Raw genomic sequence first — 11,119 nt, forward strand, 5'->3', positions numbered from 1 at the left:
GATAAAGACAGAATCAGGTTCAAGGCAAGGCTGGTGGCTAGAGGCTTTACACAGCAGGAGGGAATCGATTTCAATGAAGTGTTTGCACCTGTTGTGAAGCACACTTCGATTAGGATTCTATTGGCTGTGGTGAATCAGCTCGACTGGGAGCTACAACAGCTTGATGTGAAGACAGCCTTCCTCAATGGAGATCTAGAGGAAACTATCTTCATGGAACAGCCAGAGGGCTATGTGAAGATTGGAGAAGAAGGCAAGGTGTGCCTGTTACAGAAAAGTCTTTATGGACTTAAGCAAAGTCCTAGACAGTGGAATAAGAAGTTTGATGCACAGATGAAGAAGATTGGCTTCTCAAAGTCAGAATATGATGATTGCATCTACATCAAGAAGGCAGGCAGGACTCCCGTTGCCTACCTATTACTCTATGTGGATGATATGCTACTTGCAGGGCCTTCTATGACAGAAATTCAGAAAGTTAAACAAGATCTGAAGTCAAGCTTTGAAATGAAGGATCTAGGAGAGTCAAGGAAGATCCTAGGCATACATATTCAGAGAGATAGAGGCTGCAAGAAGCTGTGGATGCTGCAAACTGACTATATTGAGAAAGTTTTGCAGAGATTCAAAATGGAAAATGCAAAAGCTGCATCAACTCCTCTGTCCCAGAGTTTTAAGCTATCAAAGGAACAAGCCCCTAAAACTAAGCAAGAGGCTGATGAGATGGAGGCTATCCCTTATGCTAGTGTGGTTGGAAGTGTTATGTACACTATGATTTGTACAAGACCAGATTTGGCTCATGCTATCTCAGTGACTAGCAGATACATGGCAGACCCGGGGAAGGAGCATTGGAATGCTCTTAAGTGGATATTGAGGTACATGAAGTCAACTAAGGACTGGGGGATTGTGTTCAATGGCTGGGAAGGTGAATCTGAGGAGGTTGTGCAGGGCTATTGTGATGCAGACTATGCTGCAAACCTGGACAACAGAAAGTCCCAAACAGGTTATCTTTTCACCATGTTTGGAACTGTAATCAGCTGGAAGTCAGGATTGCAAAGTGTTGTTGCTCTCTCAACAACAGAATCAGAGTATATAGCTCTCACTGCAGCTGTACAGGAGAGTTTTTGGATTCAGGGAGTGATTTCTGACTTTGGTTTTGACCAAAAGACAATGGTGATTCATTGTGACAGCAGCTCAGCTATGTGCTTGGCTAAACATCCTGGTTTTCATGAAAGGAGCAAGCACATAGACATAAAGTTGCATTTCATTAGAGATGAGATTGAAAAGGGGAGAGTGAAGGTGATTAAGATTAACACCTTGCACAATCCGGCTGACATGCTAACAAAGTCTCTAGGTAGAGACAAGTTTGATCATTGCAAGAAATTGATCAATGTTTGTGCAAGAACTGAGATGAGCCCTCAGGTGGAGAATTGTAATAATGGAGTGCTCATTTCAGTTGGAAGAAGCTCGGCTAGAAAGGAGTTCGGTAAGCTCGGCTTACCGAGCTGGAACTAGCCTGGAACTAGCCGAGAAGAAGAAGAAGGCAGAAGTCGGTAAGCTCAGCGGTAAGGAAGCTCGGTAAGGAAGCTCGGTAAGGAAGCTCGGTAAGGAAGCTCGGTAAGGAAGCTCGGCGTTGAGCTGGAATGAGCCGAGAAGGAAGAGTTCGGTTGTAAGCCGAGAAGGAGTTCGGTTGTAAGCCGAGGAAGGAGTTCGGTCTTGAACCGAGAAGGTAGAAGCAACCTAGCCGAACTAGCCGTTGGAGCAGCAGTTAGTTAGCTGAGATGTAGCGGTTATTCTTCTTGCTTTCTTGATTCTTCTTGTAGTTAGTTAGTAGCAGTTGCTACTTGATTATAGAGCTTTAAATAGCTCACCGTGTATGTAGTTTAGAGTAGAGTTTAATCAATAAAGAGTTTTCCAGTTTTCTCTCCAAGATTATCATCTTCAATACTCAAAGTGTGAGTGTGTGTGTTTTCTGCATTGTGTGATCTCATACAACAGTGAGTGTGTGTGTGATCTTATTGAGTGTGTGGAAGCCTTGTGTGTGCGAATCCTAACAGTTCCCATGATCAGATGAATAGACAAATACACATTGTCTTGCCCAGCTACGAAGTTGATGATCAGTCTGTACCATTGTTCCATCATTCGCTCAGTTTATATACTTGGTCCAATATGGTTTGTACTTGGTCATTGCCAGTTCTAACCACGGTTTCATGTTCCCATTGTAATGTACAACGGCTGCATTCTCTATGTCTGTCTCCGATTGTAACCCAAACCAAGCACATGCCATGACTTTTCTAGTGGATGAGTCATCCCATAGAAGGTAATCAGACCTGGAGGTAGAGTTCCAAGCTTCCACAGCACCCTGTCTTCATTCTAAAAACAACCAAGAAAGCCACACATCATTCTTATCTACTATGTTACAGAAAAGTTATTTTCCCCATTATGGTAATGAATTAAATTTCAATGCAGTTGAATCAGAAAATCACCCCCCTCGTCCCACTAAAAGTGCACACACACACACCCACATACAAACAATGACAATAATTAGAAGAGAAAAATGTTGGAATCGTGCTTGGTCAAGCGACTTTGACTAATAATAAATGTTACAAGATATTTAATTTGTGAAATTAAATGCAATAGCGACGATCTACGTTCCGAGTAGATGGCAGTAGTTTATTCATTTTCTCAAATCCGATTCCGGGTGAGTGAGAAATAATATATTAAAGTTGGTCATAATAAAGCTAAAAAATGAGCTATGGGAAAAAACTAAGGGATTAATTAACTAAGTGTTAATTATCCCACATCGGGGATGATAAACTTCTTTAATGAAGTATTTAATAAGATGAATTATTATGTGTAATAATTATCGTGGAACAAGACGGGTGACAGAGCCCACACGCGCTCCGCCGCCTTGTGTCGTGTGCCTTGGCAATTGGTCTTTGGGCTGTTCTTTGGAGCTGGTCGTTGAGCGTGGTTCAAGCCCCGCTTATTCTTTTTAGACCACCCCAAACTCCACGCTATACCCGACGGATTTGGTCCACGTCATGTTCCCGCTGGACCCCGACGCATAACGGGAAACAAAAGGTCCCGCTGGACCCCGATGCATAACGGGAGACAAAAGATCCCCGATGGACCCCGACGGTCCATGATGTATCCCGTCGTGTAGCATGTCCAGGTGCGTCGTGTCTCTTGAGCTCCCAATAACTAGTGCACCAGTCAATAACCCCCGGCGGTTACAGTCAAGCCATCATGGCACACATAATGGCTGTTGACTCCATCAATGCCCCTGCGGGTGGACTTGGCCTATAAATGGCATGCATCCATTGCATTCTAGACAGAACATACACAAGCATTCTTGCATACTGATACGAGACATTAATGTCATATCTTCAATATCTTTTATTTAGTTATCTTTTGATTCATAGTATCTTTTCATATATTGTTTACTTGTTCCATAAGCTAGTATTCTAGTATTATAAATAGGGATAGGTTGTTATCATTTTATTCATTCAATCAATCTATAAAATTATTATTTGGCTCAATTAAATTGTGCATCAAGAAACAACACTACCGCTGCCGACGAGTCCTCTCTCGCGCTCAGCAACCTCCGCCAGAAGTCATCGCCGACCCAAATCTCTTGGGAGCTCGACGGCTACGGTCTCCGTTTCTTGATTGTGTGGGAAGTTGGATCGACTTAAGGAAGAGATTCCTTAACAACTGGTGCTTTCATCGTGAGCTCACCCTCCACAACACCGATCGAACCATAGCTACATCGCTGCCCGACGGGAATCCACCCGCGCACAACAACTAGCCACACCGCTGGCCGACGGAATCATTCCGCACACCCTCCGCAGCACCACCATCACCGCCGCATCTCGTGCTCATCCTCCATCTTCTATCAATTATAACCCAAACCTCACCAAAAAAACAATTTAATCCACCACCACTTTTATCCCTTCATCAGAGCCGTCAAAATTTTCACAAACCATGGCTACCACCAACTCCACTTCTCAAACCAAAATCCACCAATATCAGCCCCTGCACCACATGCACCCAAATCCACCAATATCAGCCCTTGCACCAGATGCACCCTATTATTGCAAAACTTGATTGCTTACTGGAAAGGATGGAATCCCGTATTGACGTAGCAGATTGGCATGTGGACAACCTTCGTCAGAAACAATACCGACAGAATGGCCACCGGCCACCGCCGCCTCACCGAATGGGGTTTGTCCGGACACGCCGTCCCTCCTGTTGGGATCCTCCCAGAAACCGACCACTACCGAGCTTCCAGCCCTACGACCCACCACGGTCATGGCAGCCCTCTTGTTGGGAACCACCGCCTCATCGTGCATCGCAAGGATACTCGGATTATGATCAGCCACCACCATGTCCGCCTAGTTGTTGGGATACACCCAGGCGGCAAACCGATCACTTCCAGCAGCAGTGCAGCCCACGCCCGGGCACACAACCTTGGCAACACTCACCCCCAAGTTACTGGCCCGCACAGTAGCGTCGGCACGCCTACGGGAAGTAGCAGCAGACACACGCCTATAGGCAGCAACACCAACCTGTTGCTGCACATATGGAGTCCCTCAATCGGTTTGGCGATTCCCGACCTCGACATCAATCAAACCCAACACCGGTCTTTGAGCATTCGCCGTACACCTGCACGCTCTCAGACGCGGCGCTGCAAAATTCCGACGCCGAATACCAGCCACATGAGCCACCAGCGCGTATGGAGCCCCCAGACTGTATTTACCAACCCCTGTCGCAGCCACCACAACCACATTGCTGTCAGAATGCAGCAGATGAGGAAAGATGCATTGGAGAAGTCATTACTCATACACATTCACCAAACCTTGACGAGTGTTTGGATAGTTATGTGTGTGGATATACACATGAATTGAGAGACCAAGACGAAGACGATTCTTCTTCATCGAGTTTCGTTGCGCCGATTGGGTATTCATGTGAGGTTACAAGAGATTTTGAATATTATTCTAAGCGCAGGACAGTGGAAGAGGAGCATTGTGAAAACTTGGGCAGTATGCTTTTAATGGACTCTAAATCCGAGACAGAAGTGGAAGATGTATGTGGCGATGATGCTTCTAATTCGGATGCTACTGGTGTATCAATTTCGTCTATTGCCTTGCTTGGTGAAAAGCATGGAGTTGAGGAGGATAGAGCTGTAAGTCCTGCAGACCACCAAGTTTCAGCTTCTAAAGAAATATATTTGTCGTGCAGCTACGATGTGAATAACCTCCTCTCAACAGTGCTTCTGCCTACTGCTGCATTATTGTCGGATGTCGACGGGGATTTCAAGTGTTTGCTGCAGTGACATACACACGACGAGTGGGATATCTGCTTGGTAAGCAATCATTCCGTGCAAGAATATATATGGAGACGTTCAGTTGTTCGGTATGCATTTGATCCAGGAGGAGAAGCCTCACAATAGCTTTTGCTGTCAACTCTCGTCATTGGTTCGTGGTTTCCACCTTGAGGACAAGGTGGATTTGAACCGTGGGGGAATTGATACGAGACATTAATGCCATATCTTCCATATCTTTTATTTAGTTATCTTTTGATTCATAGTATCTTTTTATATATTGTTTTCTTGTTCCATAAGCTAGTATTCTAGTATTATAAATAGGGATAGGTTGTTATCATTTTATTCATTCAATCAATCTATAAAATTATTATTTTGGCTCAATTAAATTGTGCATCAAGAAACAACACTACCACTGCCGCCGAGACCTCTCTCGCGCTCAGCAACCTCCGCCGGAAGTCATCGCCGACCCAAATCTCTTGGGCACTCGATGGCTACGGTCTCCGTTTCTTGATTGTGTTGGAAGTTCGATCGACTTAAGGAAGAGATTCCTTAACACATACACGCTCTTTCCCTCTCTGCATAATCTTCCCGTCGAAGCTCTGCCCCAACCTTACTCTCGTTCGCCGGAGCTCTGCTGCTAGCGGTGCTGCTACTTCAGAGACGAAGCCGTTTTATCTTTGGGGACGACACGCCAAACAGAGAGCACTATCGGGGCGTATCTCGTCTTGTGGAAAGAGGACTCCTCGACTCGGCTTACCGCTTTCCACAGACTTTTCCGTGTAATTTTTTCCGTTGTTTCCGTGTAATTTCCTTGTTTTCATTTCCGTATAATTTTCGTCCGGCTAGTTTGTATCTTATTTTCTAACAAAAAATGGATGCAAGTCTTACCATATTCTGCCATTTGTGGTATATACCAGTTATATCCTTCTTCTTCTTCTTCTTCTTCTTCTTCTTCTTCCACTCCTTTAGATCGAACATGTTCATTCCATAAGCCCACCCACAAGCATTTGGATTAAAATTCTTAGCAATGTGAGGGTTGGAGAAGTTTAGATATTTGTCAAACCTATGGAAGCTCTCACCATTTACTTTTCCATGGAGATCTACCGACCAAAGTCCAGTCAAGTCTTTCTGAACAACAATGTGGTCATCAAGGAAAAGAATTTTATCCAACTTTGGATAGACCTGTGGGAGGTAGAACCTTAAATGGTTAAGCATTGAAAGATATTTTGGGTTCCTGTACTTGAGGTTAGAGGAACCAACAGAAAGTGTGGTAGGATGAGCCACCTTGAAATACTACTCTTTCATAGCAGCAGACTCTAACTGACGTAGAACAGGGGGATTTTCGTCTACACTTCCAACATGGATTGTAGCTTTACCAGGGGGATTCAAAAGAAACCACATATTCATCGCACCAAAGTTCAATTTATCAGTAACAAGAAAAAAGAAAAGTTTTTTTAAGTAGCCAAAGCAAAATGTCAAGAAACAAACCATTAGCATGAAATAAGTGGCTAAAGACAGAATAGAATAACACCACTATTTATTACTGTGTGTGAACAACATGTAAGCATACATAACATATGGTGAAGAATAGTAGCAGAACAAACATTGGTTGTCTGCATGCATATTGTGCACAATGCACTAGAATCCAATTCGCAAAGAAAATGTCAAAGGATAAGTTCTGTCCATGCCTGTACGAGCAATTGCACATCGATACACACACCCTTACGACAGTGCATATTTATTCAAGTAGATTTGTAGACATGAGCGTGTGTTATTATGTTATGCATGCATGTGTACTGTGTAGGTGATACGACCCTACGTCGTATCCCGTTTCACCGGCGTCCTAACGAAGGATCGGCGGTAGGAAGAACCGGCTGTGCGCGGGAATTCCTCTCCCTCGGGCAGCGCGAGATCTTAGTAAAAGATAATTCTCAACTCGTCGTTGGGCAAAAGATTAATATTGTATTTCGTTGATTCCCTCAAATGATCACAGTCTTCCCTATTTATAACACTTAATCCTAACTTATTGAACAAGAAACAAATATATGTAAAGATATGCAAAATCTTAATAAATCTAAACTAATTAAGTGAAGACTCGTATCAACTCTCCCCCGGTTGAAATCCACCTTGTCCTCAAGGTGGAAATTACGAAGCAACAATGATAGCCGGTAGCAGAAGTTTTGGTGAGGCGTCTCCTCCTGGATCGAACACACGCCAAATAGGCAAACGTCTCCCGACATAGTAATCCCCATCAAAGTCCTGAACATTCGTGAAGACAACTGGTTTTGCCGGCATGTTTAGCCCGATGTTAAATGTCTTTGTGGCTAGCGAGCACTTCATAACTCCTCCATGTGGCAGCTCCTTATCATCATCCGACAGCATATTCAAAGCATTCCAAAGAACATTGTCAATGTGCAGTTTCTCATCTTCATCTCCATCAGTCCCAAACTGCGGATCAACATCCTCGGCACCATAATACTCCTCACCAAATGCTTCATTCATCTTTTTATCATGTGCTTCAAGATCAAATTCAGCCTCCAAATCATCCTTATCTAGAAAGATTCCTTTAGTCCCAGCCACCTCCCTAATCTTCTATAACTTTACCTTTTTCTCTTTCTTCTTCAGACTCTTTAACCTCTTCAGCTCCTCCTCTGAAATGTTTACATCCACATCGCCATGCCCTTTACTTTTCCCTTCCTCCAGAGATTTCACATTCTGCTTCCTCAGCTCCTCCTGATCTTGCGAATAACTCTTTAACTTATTATTCTCTCCATCATCCCCACTTCCATCCTCTCCAGCGTAGCACAATAAATGTTGTTTGCATACATGACCTATCACCCATTTGTCGGGACAGTAATAGCACAGGCCCATCCGAGCCCGTTCCCCTTTCTCCGCCTGCGAAACCCGAACCATTAGGGGTCTCATCTAAACAGTCGGCCGGCCTGAACCTCCCTGGGTTTGAATCACAACACCTGATGCCTGGGGCGGCTGCTGCCCGGGGGGGACTCCCGTCGGACCCCTACCGTCCCTGTTCTGACAGGGGCGACGAGTCGTCGTCGGCTGCGGTGGCTGGTGCCAGCAGTCAGCCTGCGTATCTGCGAGCTCCAGTGCTAGAGCCATAGCAGCTGCCAAGGACGATGGTCTGTGCAGCTGCAGCCGTTCCTGCATGTCGGGTTTAAGGCCCGCGACGAACAATGTAAACAGATCTGATTCCGGCACCCCTTTCACCCGATTCATATATTTTTCGAACGTGTCATGGTACTCCAGTACCGTCCCTGTTTGTGTCAACTTTGCTATCAAGCCGTAGAAATTTCTGAAGCTTTGACGATCAAAACGGTGACGTACATCCTCCAGGAATTCCTGCCACGTCACGAATTCATTAATCGAGCAGTAATTGAACACCCATTCCGCCGCCGGTTGGTCGAACAACATGACCGCATAGTGCAATCGCTGGGCCTCGGGCATCATCAGGTGATTGAAGTAAAATTGGACCTTCGAAATCCAAGTCGTTGCATCGGTCCCGTCAAAGCGAGGGGGCTGCATTTTAACCAGTTCTGGCTTGTCGTAGCCCGCAGCCTGGAACCCCTGGGGCGGGTCCCAGCAAGATGGCGGGCGCTCCCCAGGCGGGACATACCCGTAAGATTGGTCTCCTCGGAATCCCGCACAACTTCTGTTATCTCGACGGCCACGATTATCCCTCCCACCCCCACGATTGCCGGGTGGAAAATTCCGAGATCGAGTCCCTCTATCCCCCGAATTTCGCCAGCGATTTCCATCGTCCTCCCACTCGTCTCCGTCCGCAAACCCCAGCGGTGGCTCAGCCTCGCGTGAAAGGTACGGTTCAATATTCTCAAACCGGCGGTCCGTTTCATCCTTCCATATATCAAACTTGTTGAATCGTTCCAGTATACGGTCTAGTTTGACACTGACCGGATCCTCCGTGGGCGAATCATCCACCAATCTCGGCTCGAAATCACTAGTTTCCATACCTGGCCGCTGAAATCCACCTTGATCGCGGCGGCCCCCCATCATCGGAACACGTCCACCAAACCTGTTTGGTGGATAAGAATCTTGACGGCCTGAGCCCCACACGGCCTTGCCGTTGTTGTTGTATCGCTTCATGAGCTCTGGATGAAAGCACCAGTTGATACGACCCTACGTCGTATCCCGTTTCACCGGCGTCCTAACGAAGGATCGGCGGTAGCAAGAACCGGCTGTGCGCGGGAATTCCTCTCCGTCGGGCAGCGCGAGATCTTAGTAAAAGATAATTCTCAACTCGTCGTTGGGCAAAAGATTAATATTGTATTTCGTTGATTCCCTCAAATGATCACATTCTTCCCTATTTATAACACTTAATCCTAACTTATTGAACAAGAAACAAATATATGTAAAGATATGCAAAATCTTAATAAATCTAAACTAATTAAGTGAAGACTCGTATCAGTAGGCCATGCGGAAAACAAAGGAGAGTGGACTAAAATGCTTATTTGTTGTTCCACTACATGCCATATGGACCTACAAGTATATCCAAATATACATTAATCGCAAAGATACTATCTTAAATTCTTAATACGAAGTAAAGACAAAGACTAGACCTAAACCCATAAACCTAGTTTTAGTATGATATAGTTCATATACGCCAAAATACCAGTACCCTTTTCACGTCTTTTTTCTCTCAATTGTTGCAGAGTTATTGCACAGTTATGATATAGTTCATATAGGCCAAAATACCAGGACTCCAGAAGCAGAATTATATTTCATAGCATAATAACTCTTCATTGACATGATGAGATGATGAAATATTATAATTTTAGAGAAGAGCGACGAATAAAGAGATTAAAATGGACGGCGTCTCAAGGGCTAGTCAAACATCTGATTCAAATGTAACAAAATTAAATAATGTGCATGCAAAATCTGCATAAATACCTAGATGTTACTTTCTTAGTCTTCAAGGCTTCCCCAGCAGCCTTAAGTTGCAAAAGTAAGGAACATAATTTTCAGGCTTTTGTGATCAAATAGACATTTTTCGACTAGCTAATGTTACATTATGTTGATGCTGACCTCGGCAGAAGTGGCATTACCAGCAGACCTTTTGTTCCCAGCTAGACAATTTATCATTTCTAAAAAAGTCAGGCCCCAAATCATTCGTAGTGGCGCTAAAAAGACATATATAGAGTTGTCAACTTGGCCTGGCTAGTCCAGCCCGGCCCAGGCCCTGCGAGGCCCGAGGGTTTTGAGGCCCAGCTCGGCCCAGGACCAGGGTCTGAAACGAGCTGTGCCGGGCCGGGCTTATTTTCATATATCTCAACCCAGCCCAACCTAGACCCACTTGGTCAGTGGGCCGAGCTGAACTGGGCTGAGCTTTAACAATTTAATAATAATCAACATAAACAAAAAATTTCTTAAATGTAAATACTTCAATTGTAAAATTACAAAAAATATTACATGTTCGAAGAGTTAATCCGGATAATTTTGCCAATCAAAAGTAAAGTTTGGATCATTAGTACTTGAATAGTAATAATCCGTTATTGGAAAATCCGGACCGCCGTCTCTCGATATCCGGCTCTTGATCTTCTTGTGCATTAATTACCAAATCCGGTCCGCCGTCTTCATCTTCTTGACCTTCTTCTTTCATCTCTGACCTTCTATATCTTTCGAGCTTCTTCAACTTGTTCAATCGAAATTCTTCATCCATCCAATTCTTCAAAAGCATGTAAAATTTGATAGATTTTGGCGTCAATCGAGTTCTTCTATCTGTCACTATTCTTGCACCTGCACTAAAAGCACTTTCGGATGCTA

The 11,119-nt window shown here is 44.6% G+C and overlaps 1 pseudogene; it reads right to left on the bottom strand.

Annotated features, from left to right (window-relative positions):
• Nucleotides 1-2,137: 2,137 nt before the first annotated feature.
• LOC121764239 lies at nucleotides 2,138-6,811 on the bottom strand (annotated as a pseudogene).
• Between the last annotated feature and the right edge of the window lie 4,308 nt (nucleotides 6,812-11,119).

Source organism: Salvia splendens, chromosome 14 (genome assembly GCF_004379255.2).
Source record: "Salvia splendens isolate huo1 chromosome 14, SspV2, whole genome shotgun sequence".
Classification (NCBI taxonomy): domain Eukaryota; kingdom Viridiplantae; phylum Streptophyta; class Magnoliopsida; order Lamiales; family Lamiaceae; genus Salvia; species Salvia splendens.